At 41.2% G+C, this 20,535-nt stretch overlaps 1 long non-coding RNA gene and 1 pseudogene across 1 annotated transcript in view; both read left to right on the forward strand.

The window, feature by feature from the left end:
• LOC128656447 (uncharacterized) overlaps positions 1-20,535 on the forward strand; it is a 78,373-nt gene that overhangs the window by 30,576 nt on the left and 27,262 nt on the right. The gene's annotated exons all lie outside the window — the stretch shown is intronic.
• Positions 57-176, forward strand: LOC128658470 (uncharacterized; annotated as a pseudogene).

Below are 20,535 nucleotides of genomic sequence, written 5' to 3' on the forward strand. Positions count from 1 at the left end.
CTAACACATGTCAAGTTGAATAAACTAGAGTAAAGTCTTCCTTTCACTGTTTCTGCAGGGTCAGTCCACACAACCCTGAATGCGCCCAATCTCGTCTGATCTTGGAAGCTAAGCAGGGTTGGGCCTGGTTAGTACTTGGATGTTAGACCGCCTGAGAATACCAGGTGCTGTAGTAGCAATCTAAGTTTTTTCCTCCCAGGGGCAGATTTCACCTTTCTAGGGTATCTGCAGTCCAGGTCTAATGAGAGGCGTTCTTGAACTGGGTTCAGGACATTCCTTTCTGGGAGTGATAGTTCCAGTCCCATTCAGGGAACGGGATCTAAGTTTTTGTTTCAAGTTTTTCAGAGTATAGTCCTTCAAAGTATTATTCATGCTCTTTTGATTCTAGAGGGTCTGTTCATGACAAACATAGACCTGAAGGATATGCATCTTCTTGTTCCCATTATCTGGGATCTTCTCAAGTTTCTTTCCTTGAAATACTCTTTAGGTCTTGGAGGATTGCAGGGGTGCCCTCCTGGACATTATATGAGCAAACTCTTTTTCAAGAGATCTTGTTTTTCTACATTCCCATGGAATGAGAATTTAGGGAAGAGTTATCTTGTTTCAACTACAAGGGTGAGGGATCTTATTAGATTTTCTATCTATGAATATATTTATAAACGGAGGTCAGACAATCAAATATTTCTTCCTCTTACCTCTCTCTTCAGTCTACTGTTTGGCCAACAGCAAGCTATAGCAAACCAGTATATAGCTTAGCCATCCTGTAACCAAAGTTGGGAGTTTGAATCCAGCTGTAGCTGATTTTCTCTTCACTTTCAGTGCCTAATGTATGGAGGTAATGGGTCTGAGGGTCCCAGGGACGTCATCCCTTTTCTCAAGTCTATTTGAGTACTCTGCAGTTATTCATGCTCAGTCAATGGAACGGTGACCATTCAGATCTCTTTCAGAGGATAGATCTGGTTCAGCTTTAAGAGATTCATTTTAGTGGTGGTTTCTCAGGAGTATCTGTCTCAGGGCGCATGTTTCTGGAGATATTCCTGGGTAATGTTGACCACGGACACCAGTCTGCTGGGTTGGGGAGCAGTCTGGAACTCATTAAAGGTGCAAGAACTTTGGACTCAAGGGGAGTCTGCTCTCCCCATCAACATCTCGGAGTGGAGAGTGATTTTCAATGCTCTGAGGGGCTTGGCCTCAGTTGTCCTTAGACGGTTTATCAGGCTCCAGTCAGATACTATCACCTCAGTGGCATGGGGAGGAACAGAGTTCCTTAGACATGAAGGAGATGGCTCGGCTTTGTTCAGTGGGCAGTAGCTTGCAATTGCTGTCTATAAGCCATCCACATTCTAGGAAGAGGACTTCCTGAGCAGACATAATTTTCATCCCAGGGAGTGGGTTCTCCATCCGGAGGTGTTCTCTAGGTTAACCCTCACATGGGGGGGGGGGGGGGGGGGCTGGAATTGGTTCTGATGGCGTTGCTGCAGAATGCCAAGCTTCCAAGGTACAGTTCAAGGTCAAATGATCCGCAGGCTGCTATTTTTCATGCTGATAAGGTGGTTCTTCATTCGAAGTTGGGTTTTCAGATGCTTGCTGTTCCTTCTCTATGTCCTTATTATTCTTCATAAGGAACATTTGTTGCACAATCTAGATGTTTTGCGTGCTCTGAAATTCTTCATACAGACGACTATTGATTTTCGCCAGTTCTCTGCCCTGTTTGTGTGTTTCTCATAAAATGTTGGGTCACAAAGCTTCTGATACTTTTCTTCTTTATGGTTGAGAGGTTTAATTAATTTTTCTTATGAGACTGCTGGTTAGCAGCCTCCTGAGAGAATTGCAGCTCATTCCACAAGGACTGTTTCCTCCTTTTGGGCATTCAACAAGGCAGCTTCTGTAAAATAGATTGCAAGACTGCAACTTAGTCTTCTCTGCATAATTTTTCCAAATTTTTTAAATTTGATTTCTTTTGCCTCTGCTGAGTTTTCTTTTGAGAGTAAGGTTCTTTAAGAGGTGGTGCCTTTGGTTCAGGTCTACCTGTCTTGTCCCTCCCTTGTCATCTGTGTGCTCTAGCTTGGGTATTGGTTCCCAACAGTAATTACTCAAGCCATGGACTCAACATATCTTAGGAAAGAAAAGCAAAATTTATGCTTACCTGATAAATGTATTTATTTCCGACAGATGTCACAAAGGCCCTGAGCTTTTAATGAGTTCCAGACTTCTCCCCAGCCCAGCAGGCTGGCGTCCATGCACATGATCACCCAGGCAGGTCTCCGCAAGCATGTTCCCTGAGACAGATGTTCCTGAGAAATCCACTATGGGAGAGAGTCCCTTGATGACTGATCTAACTCTATTCTCTGACATAGATCTGCATGGTCTCCATTCCATTGTCTGACCATGCACAACTGGAGAGCTCTCAAATGGAATCAAGCAAAAGGAATGATGTCCATGGAAGCCACCATCAGACCGATTACCTCCATACATTGAGCCACTGAAGGATAAGCAGTAGCCTGAAGAGAGAGGCAAGAAGAAATTATTTTGTTTTTTCCTGACCTCTGTCAGAAAAATCTTCATCAATAGAGAATCTATTATGGTCCCTAAGAACACTACTCTTGTATCTGGGGAAAGGGAGCTTTTTCCCAGACTCACAATCCATCTGTGGGAACGAAGAAAAGACAATATCTCTGTGTGAGCTTTTGCTTGTTGAAAAGATGGAGCCTGAACCAATATGTCATCCAGGTAGGGTGCCACAGCAATTCCACGAGAACACATCACTGTCAAAAGAGCCCCCAGAACCTTTGAAAAAAATTTGGGAGCTGTGGCTAGACCAAATGGAAGGGCCACAAACTGGAAATGTTTGTCCAGAAAGGCAAATGTCAGGAATCTGTGATGGTCCCTGTAGGAACATGAAGATATGCATCCTTTTGGTCTATGGTTGTCATGAACTGACCCTCTTGTACTTAAGGAACAATGGAGCATATAGTCTCCATCTTGAAGGATGGAACTGTGAGAAACTTGTTTAGACCCTTCAAGTCTAGAATTGGATAAGGAAAGTTTCCTCTTTTTTTGGGAACCTCAAATAGGTTGGAGTAGAACCCGAGACCTTGTTCCTGCACTGGAACTTGAACTATCACTCCCAGGGAGGAAAGATGTTGTATTCCTTTCTTAAAGAACACCTCTCTCTTTATCTGGTCTGCAGATAATTTTGAGAGATGGAATCTGCCTCTGGGGCAAACCCTTCATGCTGATTTGGAATCAGCTGTTGGTTTATTTCATTGTTTCCCCTTGTTCCAAGACTGATTGGGTTTCCAAGAAGACTTGGATTGTTCCTGCTTAGAAGAAGAAGTGGAAGGCTTTTCTCTGAAGTTACGAAAGGAAAGAAAATTACTCTGATGTCCTTTAGGCCTATTCTTCTTAAGTTGAGGTAGAAAATACCCTTTTACACCCGTAATATCAGAGATAATTTCTGCCAAACCAGGTCCAAACCAGGTTTTGCCCTTGTAAGGAATTGCCAGAAGCTTGACTTTAGAGGAAAAGTCTGCAGACCAGGATTTCAACCATAATGCCCTGTGGGCTAGGAGAGTGAAACTAGAAATTTTAGCTCCCAGTCTAATAACCTGTAAAATGGCATTTGCAATAAAGGAATTGGACAACTTAAAAGCTTTAATCCTATCTTGAATTTCATCCATGAAAGTCTCTACTTGAAGAGGATCAGACAAGGCGTCGAACCAATAAGATGCCGCACTAGTCACAGTGGCAATACACACCTCAGGTGGCCATTGGAGACCTTGATGAACATAAATCTTTTTCAAATAAGCCTCCAGCTTCTTGTCCATTGGATCCTTCAAAGAACAGCTATTCTTACTAGGAATAGTGGTTCTCTTAGCCAGAGTGGAAATGGCCCGTTCAACTTTGGGTACAGTATATGAAGGGTCTTTAATGGAGTCCTCAACAGGAAACATTCCCTGCTTTTATTTAATTTAGCTCTGGAGCCACTCATACATCTCCTAAAAAAAAACTCCCCAGGTATCTTGATCGAGAAAACATACATACAGATGGCCTTATTTGTAGATGATTTACTACTTTTTGTATCAGATCCAGAAACATGTATAGAGCAGATTATAGAAAGTATTTCTCTATTTGGATATAATTCAGGATATAAGATAAATATGAAGAAATCCCAGATATTATGGCTATATGAAAAAATGAAGGAAAAAAAATATGCTTTTGAGGAAGTAGTAGAGATCATGACGTATTTGGGAATAAAAATATCTAACGATCCTAATAGAATATATGATCTTAATTTTCCACCGTTAATTAAAAATATTCTTAAAGATCTTAAAACATGGCAGAACTTAAATCTAAATCTAATGGGTAGAGTTCACGTAATTAAAATGTCTATCTTACCTAGGTTATTATACCCTATTCACATGCTTCCACTAAGAATCTCCACTAAAGATTAAAATTACTCAATACTCCAATAAGGGAGTTTTTATGGAATGGAAATAAATCAAGAATTAGTGCCTCTAAGTTACAATTGCCCGCAAAGAAATTAGGATGGAGTCTGCCAAATATAAAATATTACAATTTGGCGGCATTAGCAAGATACAATATGGAATGGATAACAGGAAAAGATAAATATGTCAATGTGAAACTAGAGAAAGAATTGATTAAATCTATATCAATAGCATATTTACCCCATGCTGAGGTCACCGAAATTCCTAAAAATATTAAAAACCATATAGTTTTCCGAGATTCTCTGGCAATATGGAAACTTAGTTATAAATAGATTCTTAGGGATAAATTACAAGTATTCACAATATATTCCTATTACAGGCAACCCTAAATTTCAAATGGGTAATAATTACCCATTTCGTAATTGGGGAAATTGTGGAATTAATAAAATAGGGGACCTCTATCATGAGAATAATAAAGTTGTATACTCTATTCAAGAGATTTTTGAAAAATACGAAGTTAAAATTAAAAATTATTTTTATTATTTTCAGATTAAATCATATTTAAAAAAGGTTATGTGAGATTTAATAAGTAATTGTACAAAGAATATAACAGAATTGTGTGAAAATTATGAAAAAGGTAACCACAAACTAACCAACATATACAATAAATTAATAAATATGCTAGTGGAGGTAAATAACCCCAAGACGGTTAAAAAATGCAACCAGTTAATGGACATAGAAAACACTAAGAAACAACTATATTATAGTGTGAAAATTGTGAAGCAAACTACACTGGCAAGCGATTTGAGAGAATCACAGTACAGAATTTTACACAACGACTATATTACATCGACTAAAAGATATAAATGTGCAAAGGGAAACTGCCCAATTTGCCCAAAATGTTCATACCCATTTCCTAATCTATCACATTATTTTTGGGAGTGCCCAAGGATATATCAATATTGGGCACAGGTTTAATTTTGGATATCTCAGATAATCAAAATGAATTATATCATTCACAAACAAGCAATTTTTCTATTACAAATATCTAATCTAAAGATGTCACAATTTAAATTATTTATTGTGATGGTTATAGTTTTGGCAAGAAAAACAATTACAAAATTGTGGATTGAAAGAAAGTGTCCATCTTGTACAATTCTTAAGAAAGCAATATGGCAAAAATTAATAATAGAGAAATATGATACATTAGGTGACATTAGAGGGAGAAAACTTGGTTTTATGAATAAATGGGAACAATATATAAATACACTGAACGAGGAAACTCAAAACGTGGTATATAAAGGTTTAATATAGAGATCATACCAACAGTAAAGATAATAAAGTTTTGACTTAAATATTTGAACAGATGTTAAAGGGGGAAAGGGTGAGGATGTCGTTGTTATCTGCTTTTTTTTTTCTCTCTCTCTCGTCGTCTCTCCTTATATTTTATAAAACTATATCATCTAGAAAATTGGAAGAATTCCCTGGTACTTAGATGTATGTACTTAAATAAATGTTCAACTGATACCTTCTATGAATTGTTATATAAAATTGCTATATAGACATGTGCGTGCTTTATATATATATATATATATATATATATATACACACACAACACATAGAAACACCCAGCACTCACCAGCTAGCTCACAGCTAAGATAAAATCACAACTGGAAAGGTTAGTCACCGCATCTGGCCAAATGGGAAAGCTCAGGCACCACGTCAAGGTCCTTTCCATTGCCTGAGTCCCTAACACAGCCATACTATCATGCGAGCTCACAAAGCCAAACAGACTGAGAACAAAGAAGGGGTGCACAGGTGGCTGTAATCACCCATAGAAAATACAAAACATGGAAGGGATCTGCACTCCAAGACCGGATCAGGTACACATCCTGTAACTCAGCAACATCCAGCCCTGGGTGCTAAATAGCACTCCAAAAAAGCTGTGATGTCACCAGAGCCACAGGCAGTTAACCCCAGTCCGAAATGGGTGCAAGAAACAAGGGGGATTACAAATAAAAAGTAATACAACACATAGAAACACCCAGCACTCACCAGCTAGCTGACAGCTAAGATAAAATCACAACTGGAAAGGTTAGTCACCGCATCTGGCCAAATGGGAAAGCTCAGGCACCACGTCAAGGTCCTTTCCATTGCCTGAGTCCCTAACACAGCCATACTATCATGCGAGCTCACAAAGCCAAACAGACTGAGAACAAAGAAGGGGTGCACAGATGGCTGTAATCACCCATAGAAAATACAAAACATGGAAGGGATCTGCACTCCAAGACCGGATCAGGTACACATCCTGTAACTCAGCAACATCCAGCCCTGGGTGCTAAATAGCACTCCAAAAAAGCTGTGATGTCACCAGAGCCACAGGCAGTTAACCCCAGTCCGGAATGGGTGCAAGAAACAAGGGGGATTACAAATAAAAAGTAATACAACACATAGAAACACCCAGCACTCACCAGCTAGCTCACAGCTAAGATAAAATCACAACTGGAAAGGTTAGTCACCACATCTGGCCAAATGGGAAAGCTCAAGCACCACGTCAAGGTCCTTTCCATTGCCTGAGTCCCTAACACAGCCATACTATCATGCGAGCTCACAAAGCCAAACAGACTGAGAACAAAGAAGGGGTGCACAGGTGGCTGTAATCACCCATAGAAAATACAAAACATGGAAGGGATCTGCACTCCAAGACTGGATCAGGTACACATCCTGTAACTCAGCAACATCCAGCCCTGGGTGCTAAATAGCACTCCAAAAAAGCTGTGATGTCACCAGAGCCACAGGCAGTTAACCCCAGTCCGGAATGGGTGCAAGAAACAAGGGGGATTACAAATAAAAAGTAATACAACACATAGAAACACCCAGCACTCACCAGCTAGCTCACAGCTAAGATAAAATCACAACTGGAAAGGTTAGTCACCGCATCTGGCCAAATGGGAAAGCTCAGGCACCACGTCAAGGTCCTTTCCATTGCCTGAGTCCCTAACACAGCCATACTATCATGCGAGCTCACAAAGCCAAACAGACTGAGAACAAAGAAGGGGTGCACAGGTGGCTGTAATCACCCATAGAAAATACAAAACATGGAAGGGATCTGCACTCCAAGACCGGATCAGGTACACATCCTGTAACTCAGCAACATCCCGCCCTGGGTGCTAAATTGCACTCCAAAAAAGCTGTGATGTCACCAGAGCCACAGGCAGTTAACTCCAGTCCGGAATGGGTGCAAGAAACAAGGGGGATTACAAATAAAAAGTAATACAACACATAGAAACACCCAGCACTCACCAGCTAGCTCATAGCTAAGATAAAATCACAACTGGTAAGGTTAGTCACCGCATCTGGCCAAATGGGAAAGCTCAGGCACCACGTCAAGGTCCTTTGCATTGCCTGAGTCCCTAACACAGCCATACTATCATGCGAGCTAACAAAGCCAAACAGACTGAGAACAAAGAAGGGGTGCACAGGTGGCTGTAATCACCCATAGAAAATACAAAACATGGAAGGGATCTGCACTCCAAGACCGGATCAGGTACACATCCTGTAACTCAGCAACATCCAGCCCTGGGTGCTAAATACCTGATCCGGTCTTGGAGTGCAAAAGAAAATCTTGACAATTACAGACTCCGAATTCTATAGGTAGTTTGCCTACCCAAAAAACAATATTCCATCAAAATACATTACCACAATATAGTCCAGTGAAGTGTGCCTTACTTCACTGGATCTCATTCCATATTTACATTATTATCAAGTCCTGGTGACTCTAGGACCCAAAAGAAACAAAAAAGAGGGAAAAGAAAAAAGAAAAACCCCACCCGAGAAGGAGAGGGGGCAATAAATCCCCCTCTCACCGACAGCCTAGTCAAATGACCATGTTCTTGGGAACTCCTATCTGTATCTACTGCAGGAACCACTCGGGCTTCTTAAAGACTACCACTATTTGCCTCTGAATGGTTAAGGGAAGGGATAGAATCATCAATTTCCATTTGGTAAAAAATTGCCATAGTTTTTTATTATTGCTGATTTTTATATTGTGCTGATCCAATATTATTTGATACTGGGCTTTCCTACAAAATTCAGACAACTTAAGGTCATCTCTACTCTTCCAGTTAGTGAGGATCACATTTCTCCCTACTAATATCATTGCGTTCAGGAATTTGTGGTTGATTCCAGGTTTGCTATTGTTATATTGAAATAGAAAAAATACCTCAAGCTGTGAGAAATCCACCTGGATTCCCATGACCTTATTGCACCAGTAATTAACTTTATTCCAGAATTGCCTAACTTTAGGACACTTCCACAGGCAATGAATTAAATCTGCCCTTTCTTGTCTACATTTGGGGCACTCCCCTGATACTATATTACCACTCCATATAGATACTCGGGCAGGGGAGAAATATGCCATATTCAATAGTTTGATATGGGATTCCCACCAGGCAACTAGAGTCGTTGCTTTCGTTCTTAACCTAACACTGGTGGTGATCCGCTCTTTTTCTACTATGTCCCCTTTCCCAAGTAATCTGTTCGTATGAATTTCCCCTTGGGTGATAATTAACATTTTGTATACTTGTGAAATTCTTTTGACCTCATCAGTGTAGGATTGGATTACTCTACCTAATTCCCCCCTTTCTAATTCCATCCCCGTTTCAGTTCTTAAATTCGCAATCCAGTGGCATATTTGTAGATAGGCATAGAAGGATGACCTTTCTAGATTATATTTACCTTTCAACTCCTCAAAGGATCTTACTACTAGCTTATTTTCCTGACATAATTGGCCTAGAAAATGAAGGCCAGCTTGCGCCCATCTAGAAAAGACCGACATATTCAGCCCTGGCGAAAAGCTTAGATTTTCTGTTAGTGGGAGAAAGACCGACTTGTGAAAATTAATTTTAGTTCCTAAACACACTTTCTGCCACATCCTAACAACATCTTTAATGGTAACATATTGTGTTATATTAGTCTGCAATTTTATCGCTGGGTTATGTAAAATTGCTTTTAGATTAAAAGTGGGAATCAAATGCGATTCCAGGTCATACAGTGTAACGTGGCCTTTCTCAGTAATCCAGTCTAACGCAAACTTGCACACAGCTGCATAATAATAAATTCTAATATTTGGGCATGAGAGGCCTCCACAATGTTTTGGGAGTGTTAGGGTTACAAATGCTATTCGTGGCTTTTTCCCTCTCCAGATAAGATTATTAAAAGCCCTCTGTAGCATAAGAATGTCTTTATTATATAGTAACAATGGAAAATTTTGAAGGAAGTATAACAATTTAGGAAATATGATAGCTTTTATAAGCATGATTCTAGCCGAGGTGCTCAGTGGTAAATTGGACCAAATTTGAACTTTTTCTTGTATTTCTTTAATACATTTAGGAAAGTTCAGTCCATACCAGTCCCTAGGATTTCTACTCAAGCTTATACCCAAATATTGTATACACGCAGTTTCATGAAACGGATGGGTTATTGCCTGGGCTGGTTTATATATCCATAATAATTCCGATTTCTCGTTATTAATCCTATAACCCAAAAAGGATCCAAACAGCTTAAATATGGATAGAACTTGTGGTATGGACTGGGCTGTACTGCTTAGAAATAGTAAAAGATTGTCCGCAAAGAGTGAGAGTTCTAAATCCTGAGGGCCTATTCTAATCCCCTTCAACTCCTGTCTTAAATAAATTGCCAGGGGTTCTAGGGACAAATTAAAAAGTAATGGGGATAGAGGGCAGCCCTGTCTTGTCCCTCGCCCCAAAGGGAATCTATCTGATGCTTCACCATTTACTATGATTGCTGATAGTGGATTTTTTATAAATTCTCTGTATGAACTGATGGAATACCCCTGTCAGTCCAAATCTCTCTAATGAGTTAAAAAGATGATCCCACCTGATCGAGTCGAACGCCTTTTCGGCGTCGACTGTGAGAATTGCAAGGTCGGGTTTGGAGTGTGCTGTCTTATAAGCTTTATTTGCAAAATAATCCAGGACCAGCTGTACTCTTCGTATATTTTTGACTGGATTACGTCCTGTCATAAATCCTGACTGGTCTGGATGTATAATGTAGTGCAAACATTTTTTAAGACGGTTAGAGATAATAGCCGTCAGCAATTTATAGTCCTGATTTAGGAGGGAAATAGGTCTATATGATGAAGGAGAACTAGGATCTTTTCCCTTCTTTAAAATCAGAACTACATTTGAAGCTGTAAACAGTGAAGATTGTGATTTGTTTCCAATAAAATAATCATTGAATAACACATGTAGAAGGGGAAGAATTTGTTCTCGCAAGAGTTTATAAAATTTGGCTGGCAAAGCATCCGGCCCTGGGGATTTACCTCCTTTGAGGTTGGTTATAGCATCTGATATCTCTTTTATTGTGATTGGTTTGTTCAACATTTGTAAATCTTGATTTGTAATCTGGGGTACTTCAACCTTCTGCCAGAACTTCTCTTTATTGTCTTGTTCTATTACACTAGGAGAATATACCTTTTGGTAGTAGTCTAAAAAGACTTGTCTTATTTCTGAACTCTTGTTAAATCTCATATTCTGATAATCAATAACTGAGATAAAGTTTTTCTGTTGTCTAGTTTTTGTGATTTTAGCTAATATTTTTGCCGAAATGCCCTGGCTCCCTGCGAAAAAAGCTTTTTGCTTCTGATCCTCTTCTACCATCTTTTGTTTAAGAAAGAGATCACGTTCCCCTCTAATCTTTCTGTATTTATCCCAACTAAGTATAGTTTTATCCTGGATATAGCGCGTATATGCATTTTTGAGTGTATTGGCTAGTTGTTCCTCTCTCTGATCCCTTTTTTTCTTCATCCTAATTAGGTATGCTTTTATTTCGCCTCTAAGGACCACCTTTGCGGTTTCCCAGAGGATTCAGGTTTATTCAAATAATCTTTGTTGTGGTTAAAAAACTCTCTCCATCTTTCTTGCAGCCATGACCTAAATTTGATATTCTGATCCAGATATTGTGGAAAAAAAAGCGCGCATTACTGCTCCGGATGGGGGCCCTATATTGGATCTCCAGTGAGATGATTGCATGATCAGATAGCGTGATATCTTTGATATCCGATTTTATGTCGGATTTCATCAATTGGCTAGAGACTAAGAAAAAGTCTATCATAGAGAAGGATCTGAATGACCTGGACTCGCACGTATACCGCCTCTGATCTGGGTGTTGAACTCGCCAAACATCCTTAAGTGCCAGTTTCAGACAGAACTTGTGTAGTATCTTAGTTTCCCTTGTCTTTTTGTCCATCGATCTGCTATTAAATCTGTCTAAAATATCTGAAAAAGTCATGTTGTAATCAACAACTACTATTATGTTTTTGCCGACAAACTGAAAGAGTTTCAATCCCAATATATCCCAGAAGTCTCTATCTGTTTTGTTGGGGCCATAAAGATTGCAAAAAACATATAATTTTTTGTCTATTACAATTTCTAAAATTTGATACCTTCCATCTGGATCATTATATGATGCTAGAATTTGATAGTCTAAATGTTTGTTAAGCAATATAGCTGATCCTCTTTTCCTTTGACTATAGGGTGTAAATAATACCTCCCCTACCCATTTAGTTTGTAGTTTAACAGCTTCTACCGGGGGTAGGTGAGTTTCTTGGATTAAAGCTAAATCCGGTTTGTGGGATCCCAGAAGTTTTATCATTAACTTCCGCTTAATAGGTGAGGAGATCCCTCCTATATTCCAGGATAATATATTAAGTTTGTTCATCTCTATTTATCAGGTCCTTTGCTAGGTCGCGGCGAGAGAGAGGGGAAGAAAAAAAAAAAAAAGAAAAAATAGGGGGAAGTAAATTAAACATGTAGGGAGGTCCCGAGTCCCAGCAGGCAAATTGCTAATACTGCAATACCTGAGCTTAACATTCAAGTGTCTATTAAAATGAACATATCTCAATGGTTGTTGGGGGGCCTGTGCTCCCCCAACACTACTAAACAGAATTCCCTTCCCATTTTTCAGCATGGATGGAAAAGTAAACAAAGAAAATAAAAAGAAAAAACATACATCAAAACACCATAAACCTAAAAAAAACAGCATTCTCAACATTAGAACTAACATCATTCCAGTAATTACAGATTTCCGCCTAAGGCGCCTGATAGCATCACTGTACCCCATTCTTTTGACAGTAGGCCTTGATTTCTTCAACTTTCGAAAATGTGAGTATGGCGCCATCCTTCTCCAGCACAATTTTAGCAGGATACAACAATCTAGCCTTCAAGTTGGCATTAATAAGCCTGGAGCAGTATGGCGCCATTTCCCTCCGCTTTGTTTGTGTTTCTATCGAAAAATCCTGAAACAATAGTAATCTCGTCTGGCCTACCTTAATTCCATTATTCTTATGATACAATCTTAAAATGTGAAACTTATCTTGGAAGTTTAAAAATTTTATTATTACTGGTCTGGGTTTATGTACAACAACAGATTTGTCACGTACTGGCCCTAATCTGTGTGCTCTCTCCACTGGAATCACTAAATTTTCTATGTGACTGCCAACCATTTGCGGGAGTGTAGTAGAGGCAAATTTTAGAAGATCGGAATATTCTGCTGTTTCAGGGAGCCCAATAACCCTAAGGTTATTGCGCCGCGACCTATCCTCCAAATCCTCTAACTTAGCTTGTAATATATGTAGGGTCTTGTATTGTGTCTCATTTATCTGTTCCTGAGTGGAGAGTTTATCCTCCATGTCGGAAGCTCTCGTTTCCAATTCCATAAGTCTAGGGGAGAATTGCTTGACTTCTGCCGATAAATTACTTATTTCTTGTTTCAGGGCATCAAACTGAGGCATTAACAGTTCATATATTTGATGTAATAGTGTTGTAGTATCAATACTACTCAGACTTAAGTCGCTGCAGGCCTCCGGCTCACTGGGCTTGGTCCTTTTGTCCTTCTGTTTTGGTGGCATCGCGGGTGAATTTGGTTTAGAGTGGGACATATATTTGTCCATGAGTAGGGGAGCAAAAGAGCTTTGTTCCAGTTAGGTGTGATAAAAAGAAAAATGAATCCAATTGGAGTGGTTCTGTGGTAGTGTAGAAAATCAAAAAGGTGAATAGGAAGTGAGAATAGTGGGGGTAGGGGTGAAGGGAAATGGGGAAACTCAAGAAGAGGGGGTAAAAGACACGAGAAGACCCCCACAAACCAACCCTAGTGACACTAAGTGAGAGAAATTTATCGCGTCACCACCCAAAATCGGGACCTAAATTTCAGGACCACCTGAAACAGTTGGTCTGAATACCCCAGCGAATTTGTCTGCAACCTCTAACTGAGTCTTTAGCTCTAGCAGTAGAGCCTTAGAAAATTGCTCTTAAGATGTTAAGATATACTATACCCTGCAAATAGTGGGCCTAAGACTTCCGTATACTTGTTCTAAGTCTCAATGGACTGGCACCTTTTAATTTGTAACAACCTAGAGGAGTCAAAACCCACCTAAACAAATCACAGTCTTATTTAACTAATTATCTGGGAGAAGACACTAGGAATACCCTTATTTAAGTGTCAAAACACCCTATCCAGAATGATATGCTCAGACTCAAGGCCTATGGCCGTTTAACCTCTGTCTGTACAACCTGCTGGCAGCAAGTATAAACAACTTTTTTATAATTAGGTCCTTAAACCGGTATAGGGATTTTTCTCATTACATACTTAAACTCACATTAAATATTCATATCCCTAATGAGTACACACTGAGAAACCACCAGATACAGATATTCAACACCTGCAAAGCCTATAAAAAAGTTAAATTGTAATCACATCAGCTGCCTGCGGTATCTTCTCTACTAATCAGCGTTAAATACCGATATAATGCGTACAATAAGATGGCAGTCAGTCCAAATGTAAATGGCATCCGCTAAAAACCATCTGGTGAACAAAGGCCTATAAACTATGATACTTGGGTTCGCGCCCCAATCCTAGTCAAATATTGGCCCACTGATAGAGAGATGACCTGTCTCTGAATCAAGAATTGCTTCTCCTAGTGGCTAAGTATGCCAGGGTATGCCAATGTCCCTATTCCTGGCAGGTTTGTGAGGAGCCTGCGACTCCCTGCTCTCCACACTGAAGAGATTACTTTCCCAGCTCCTGATGTGCCTTGCCCAGTCTGTGCCGGCCTAGGGTATTCTAATCTGTAGTAAGAAGAAGCCCTCCAATCAGATTTAAGCGTTTCCCTTCTCCGGGTAATACTCAGTCGTCTGGTCGTATTCTAAACCAGACCACACAAGGTTATAGAGTATTGATACTAAAAGTCTTGGTTATCTGAGCACCTTATATTCCTTGATCTCCAGTCTCAAATGTAAACATCTGCCCTTCTCAGGGCTAGCTGGGTTTAATCAGATCCATGTCTAGTAGTGGTGAGCCAAAAAACATTTCCTGAATATACCACAGGGGGTTCAGTTACAAGGCCAAACCATCGCCCCAACCTTAGCAAAATATGAGACCCAGTAAAATTAGTAGCAAAAGTCTTTCCCAGATGCGTTCCAAACTTTAATATAACTTGCCGCTATTAACATATATTGATCTTCAACAGTCATATCAGATACGGGACAAGAATTAACCTGTAGTATCTAGTTAAGGCAATATATACTTCTGGGCCATATTCCCTTCAGTACAGACGTCAAGCACTCTTTAACTTGCTTAAGATTGGATCTTAGTCACTGTAATTTAGGCATAAGCAAGCAGTGTGTGTTAGTGCAAGCAAGCTATATTTGTTAGTGCTATTCAAGAGGCCTATTATGAGCCGTCACCCTTGCCTCTCCCTTGTCGGCACCTTCCTTCAAATAAGTCCCACAGTAAAAAATAAAACATAGAGTATCGCAGGATATAACTCACGAGTCAGTGAACTCCTCCGGCAGGTCTCCTTGTGTTCACTCAGGGGCCGCTCGTATCTGGCTGTGCAGCTACGTGCCCCCAATCTCCAGCATGTTTTTACACGCTCCTCCGGCGTCTCTGAATGACCCGGCTCTCCTCTGGTCCAGCGCGCCTAATTGCGCTGTTACTCCAGCGTCATGTGTAGTCTGTGCCGGTCCTTGTCAACAGGAACTTGTTTTGTCCGTCTTAGCCGGTCAGAAAGCCCAGCTGTTTGCTTTGATTCCCTTCACATAGGCGGTCCACAGGTAAGGTTCACAGAGGGAGGGCACCTTTGTATTCACACCACATCACCTCCGCCTGGAATGCAGCTTGCCTGATAGGTGTTTACCTGGATTCCCTTAATGCCTCCGTATGCCGCGGCACTCTCCACTTGGCGTGTAAACACTTCTGGTGTCACTCCAACTTCCTGTGCAGATTGAGCTCCCGTCCACAGGTCAAGGTATATGTTTAAGGTAACCTAGCCTGCTACTGTGCCCTCACCGACAGGGCCGATAGGTGATAGAAGGCTTCCTAGCGACAGCTAATGCTTCCAAACCCCTTTGGATTTTGGGTCAAGGAAAGTGGTCACTTGGGTCCGTTAGAAACTGGCTCTTTCCCACAGAGCGTCGTGCTAGCGCTCCCTCTGCTAGCTCTGCCCCCACAGGAAGCCACCTCCAGTGTAATCTAATTGCAGTTGCCTGCCTGCCAGCGTGTGTGCCAGGCCCACTTGCCAACTAGTGCCACCACTCATATTTGTTATAACAGTAGTATAAATATAAAAAAAAAAAACTTTTTTGACTTTAAAACGTCAGTCTGCTAGTTGCAGTTGCCTGCCTGCCAGCGTGTGTGCCAGGCCCACTTGCCAACTAGTGCCACCACTCATTTATTGTAACAGTAGTGTAAATATTTAAAAAAAAAACTTTTTTGACTGTGAAACATCAGTCTGCTAGTGTAATCTAATTGCAGTTGCCTGCCTGCCTGCCAGCGTGTGTGCCAGGCCCACTTGCCAACTAGTGCCACCACTCATATTTGTTGTAACAGTAGTGTAAATATTTTTTTAAAAAAAACTTTTTTGACTGTGAAACATCAGTCTGCTAGTGTAATCTAATTGCAGTTGCCTGCCTGCCAGCGTGTGTGCCAGGCCCACTTGCCAACTAGTGCCACCACTCATATTTGTTGTAACAGTAGTGTAAATATTTAAATAAATAACTTTTTTGACTGTGAAACATCAGTCTGCTAGTGTAATCTAATTGCAGTTGCCTGCCTGCCAGCGTGTGTGCCAGGCCCACTTGCCAACTAGTGCCACCACTCATATCTGTTGTAACAGTAGTGTAAATATTTTAAAAAAAAACTTTTTTGACTGTGAAACATCAGTCTGCTAGTGTAATCTAATTGCAGTTGCCTGCCTGCCAGCGTGTGTGCCAGGCCCACTTGCCAACTAGTGCCACCACTCATATTTGTTATAAAAGTAGTGTAAATATTTAAAAAAAAAAACTTTTTTGACTGTGAAACATCAGTCTGCTAGTGTAATCTAATTGCAGTTGCCTGCCTGCCAGCGTATGTGCCAGGCCCACTTGCCAACTATTGCCACCACTCATATTTGTTGTAACAGTACTGTAAATATTAAAAAAAAAAACTTTTTTGACTGTGAAACATCATTCTGCAAGTGTAATCTAATTGCAGTTGCCTGCCTGCCATTGTGTGTGCCAGGCCCACTTGCCAACTAGTGCCACCACTCATATTTGTTATAAAAGTAGTGTAAATATTTCTCCTACATTGGTGTATCCGGTCCACGGCTTCATCCTTACTTGTGGGATATTCTCTTCCCCTACAGGAAGTGGCAAAGAGAGCACACAGCAGAGCTTTCCATATAGCTCCCCCCAGGCTCCGCCCCCCCAGTCATTCTCTTTGCCGCTCTGAACAAGTAGCATCTCCACGGGGGTGGTAAAGAGTATGTGGTGTTAGGACTACTGGTTGCGGCAATGGACGTGGTTCCTTTTGCTCGAATTCATTTAAGACCATTGCAACTGTGCATGCTCAAACAATGAAATGGGGATTATGCAGATTTTTCTCCCCAGATTCAGATGGACCAGCAAACCAGAGACTCACTCCTCTGGTGGTTGTCTCAGGATCACCTGTCTCAGGGAATGAGTTTCCGAAGACCGAAGTGGATCATTGTCACGACCAACGCCAGCCTTTTAGGCTGGGGCGCGGTCTGGAAGTCCCTGAAGGTTCAGGGTCTATGGTCTCGGGAAGAATTTCTTCTCCCGATAAACATTTTGGAATTGAGAGCGATATTCAATGCGCTCCAGGCATGGCCTCAACTAGCGGAGGCCAAATTTATCAGTTTTCAGTCGGACAACTTGACGACTGTTGCGTACATCAATCATCAGGGGAGAACAAAGAGTTCCCTGGCGATGAGGGAGGTATCCAAGATCATCAAATGGGCAGAGGATCACTCCTGCCATCTATCAGCAATTCACATCCCAGGAGTGGACAACTGGGAAGCGGATTATCTGAGTCTTCAAACTTTCCATCCGGGGGAGTGGGAACTCCACCCGGAGGTTTTTTTGCTCAGCTGACCCAGCTATGGGGCATTACAGATCTGGATCTGATGGCGTCACGTCAGAACTTCAAAGTTACACGTTACGGGTCCAGGTCCAGGGATCCCAAGGCGACATTGGTAGATACCTTAGTAGCGCCTTGGTCGTTCAATCTAGCTTATGTCTTTCCACCGTTTCCCCTTCTCCCCCGGCTAGTAGCCAGGATCAAGCAGGAGAAGGCTTCGGTAATTCTAATAGCTCCTGCGTGGCCACGCAGGACTTGGTATGCAGACCTGGTGAATATGTCATCGGTTCCACCATGGAAGCTGCCTTTGAGGCAGGACCTTCTAATTCAAGGTCGATTCGAACATCCAAACCTAGTTTCTCTGCAACTGACTGCTTGGAGATTGAACGCTTGATTCTAGCTAAACGTGGGGTTTCGGAATCAGTTATAGATACCCTGATTCAGGCTAGAAAGCCTGTCACCAGGAAAATTTACCATAAGATATGGCGGAAATATCTTTGCTGGTGCGAATCCAAGGGTTACTCATGGAGTAAGATTAGGATTCCAAGGATACTATCTTTTCTCCAAGAAGGATTGGAGAAAGGTCTGTCAGCTAGTTCTTTTAAGGGACAGATATCTGCTCTGTCTGTTTGGTTACACAAGCGTCTGGCAGCCATGCCAGATATTCAGGGTTTGTACAGGCTTTAGTCAGAATCAAGCCTGTCTACAGACCTGTGGCTCCTCCATGGAGTCTAAATTTAGTTCTTTCAGTTCTTCAAGGGGTTCCGTTTGAACCTCTACATTCCATAGATATTAAGTTACTATCTTGGAAAGTTTTGTTTTTTTGTAGCTATTTCTTCTGCTAGAAGAGTTTCTGAATTGTCTGCTTTGCAGTGTAATTCACCCTATCTGGTGTTTCATACAGATAAGGTCGTTTTACCAAACCTGGTTTTCTTCCAAAAGTGGTTTCCAATAAGAATATCAACCAGGAAATAGTTGTTCCTTCTCTGTGTCCTAATCCAGTTTCTAACAAGGAACGTCTGTTACACCATCTTGATGGGGTTCGTGCTTTAAAGTTTTATCTAAAAGCAACTAAAGACTTCAGACAAACATCGTCCTTGTTTGTCGTCTATTCTGGCAAGAGGAGAAGTCAAAAGGCGACTGCGACCTCTCTGTCTTTCTGGCTGAAAAGCATCATCCGGTTGGCTTATGAGACTGCTGGAAGGCAGCCTCCTGAACGAATTACAGCTCACTCTACTAGAGCTGTGGCTTCCACATGGGCTTCCAAGAATGAGGCTTCTGTTGAACAGATTTGTAAGGCAGCGACTTGGTCTTCACTGCATACGTTTGCCAAATTTTACAAATTCATTACTTTTGCTTCTTCGGAGGCTATTTTTGGGAGAAAGGTTTTGCAAGCAGTGGTGCCTTCCGTTTAGGTTACCTGACTTGTTCCCTCCCTTCATCCGTGTCCTGAAGCTTTGGTATTGGTTCCCACAAGTAAGGATGAAGCCGTGGACCGGATACACCAATGTAGGAGAAAACAGAATTTATGTTTACCTGATAAATTTCTTTCTCCTACGGTGTATCCGGTCCACGGCCCGCCCTGGCATTTTGGTCAGGTTTAAATTTATTTTTTGTAAACTACAGTCACCACTGCACCTTATGGTTCTCCTTTTTCTCCTAACCGTCGGTCGAATGACTGGGGGGGCAGAGCCTGGGGGGAGCTATATGGACAGCTCTGCTGTGTGCTCTCTTTGCCACTTCCTGTAGGGGAAGAGAATATCCCACAAGTAAGGATGAAGCCGTGGACCGGATACACCGTAGGAGAAAGAAATTTATCAGGTAAACATAAATTCTGTTTTTAAAAAAAAACTTTTTTGACTGTGAAACATCAGTCTGCTAGTGTAATCTAATTGCAGTTGCCTGCCTGCCAGTGTGTGTGCCAGGCCCATTTGCCAACTAGTGCCACCACTCATATCTGTTGTAACAGTAGTGTAAATATTTAAAAAAAAAAACTTTTTTGACTGTGAAACATCAGTCTGCTAGTGTAATCTAATTGCAGTTGCCTGCCTGCCAGCGTGTGTGCCAGGCCCACTTGCCAACTAGTGCCACCACTCATATTTGTTATAAGAATAGTGTAAATTTTTTAAAAAAAAACTTTTTTGACTGTGAAACATCAGTCTGCTAGTGTAATCTAATTGCAGTTGCCTGCCTGCCAGCGTGTGTGCCAGGCCCACTTGCCAACTAGTGCCACCACTCATATTTGTTGTAACAGTAGTGTAAATATTTAAAAAAAAAACTTTTTTGACTGTGAAACATCATTCTGCAAGTGTAATCTAATTGCAGTTGCCTGCCTGCCATTGTGTGTGCCAGGCCCACTTGCCAACTAGTGCCACCACTCATATTTGTTATAAAAGTAGTGTAAATATTTTTTAAAAAAACTTTTTTGACTGTGAAACATCAGTCTGCTAGTGTAATCTAATTGCAGTTGCCTGCCTGCCATTATGTGTGCCAGGCCCATTTGCCAACTAGTGCCACCACTCATATCTGTTGTAACAATAGTGTAAATATTTAAAAAAAAAACCTTTTTTGACTGTGAAACATCAGTCTGCTAGTGTAATCTAATTGCAGTTGCCTGCCTGCCAGCGTGTGTGCCAGGCCCACTTGCCAACTA

Source organism: Bombina bombina, chromosome 4 (assembly GCF_027579735.1).
Source record: "Bombina bombina isolate aBomBom1 chromosome 4, aBomBom1.pri, whole genome shotgun sequence".
NCBI classification, from domain to species: Eukaryota; Metazoa; Chordata; class Amphibia; order Anura; family Bombinatoridae; genus Bombina; species Bombina bombina.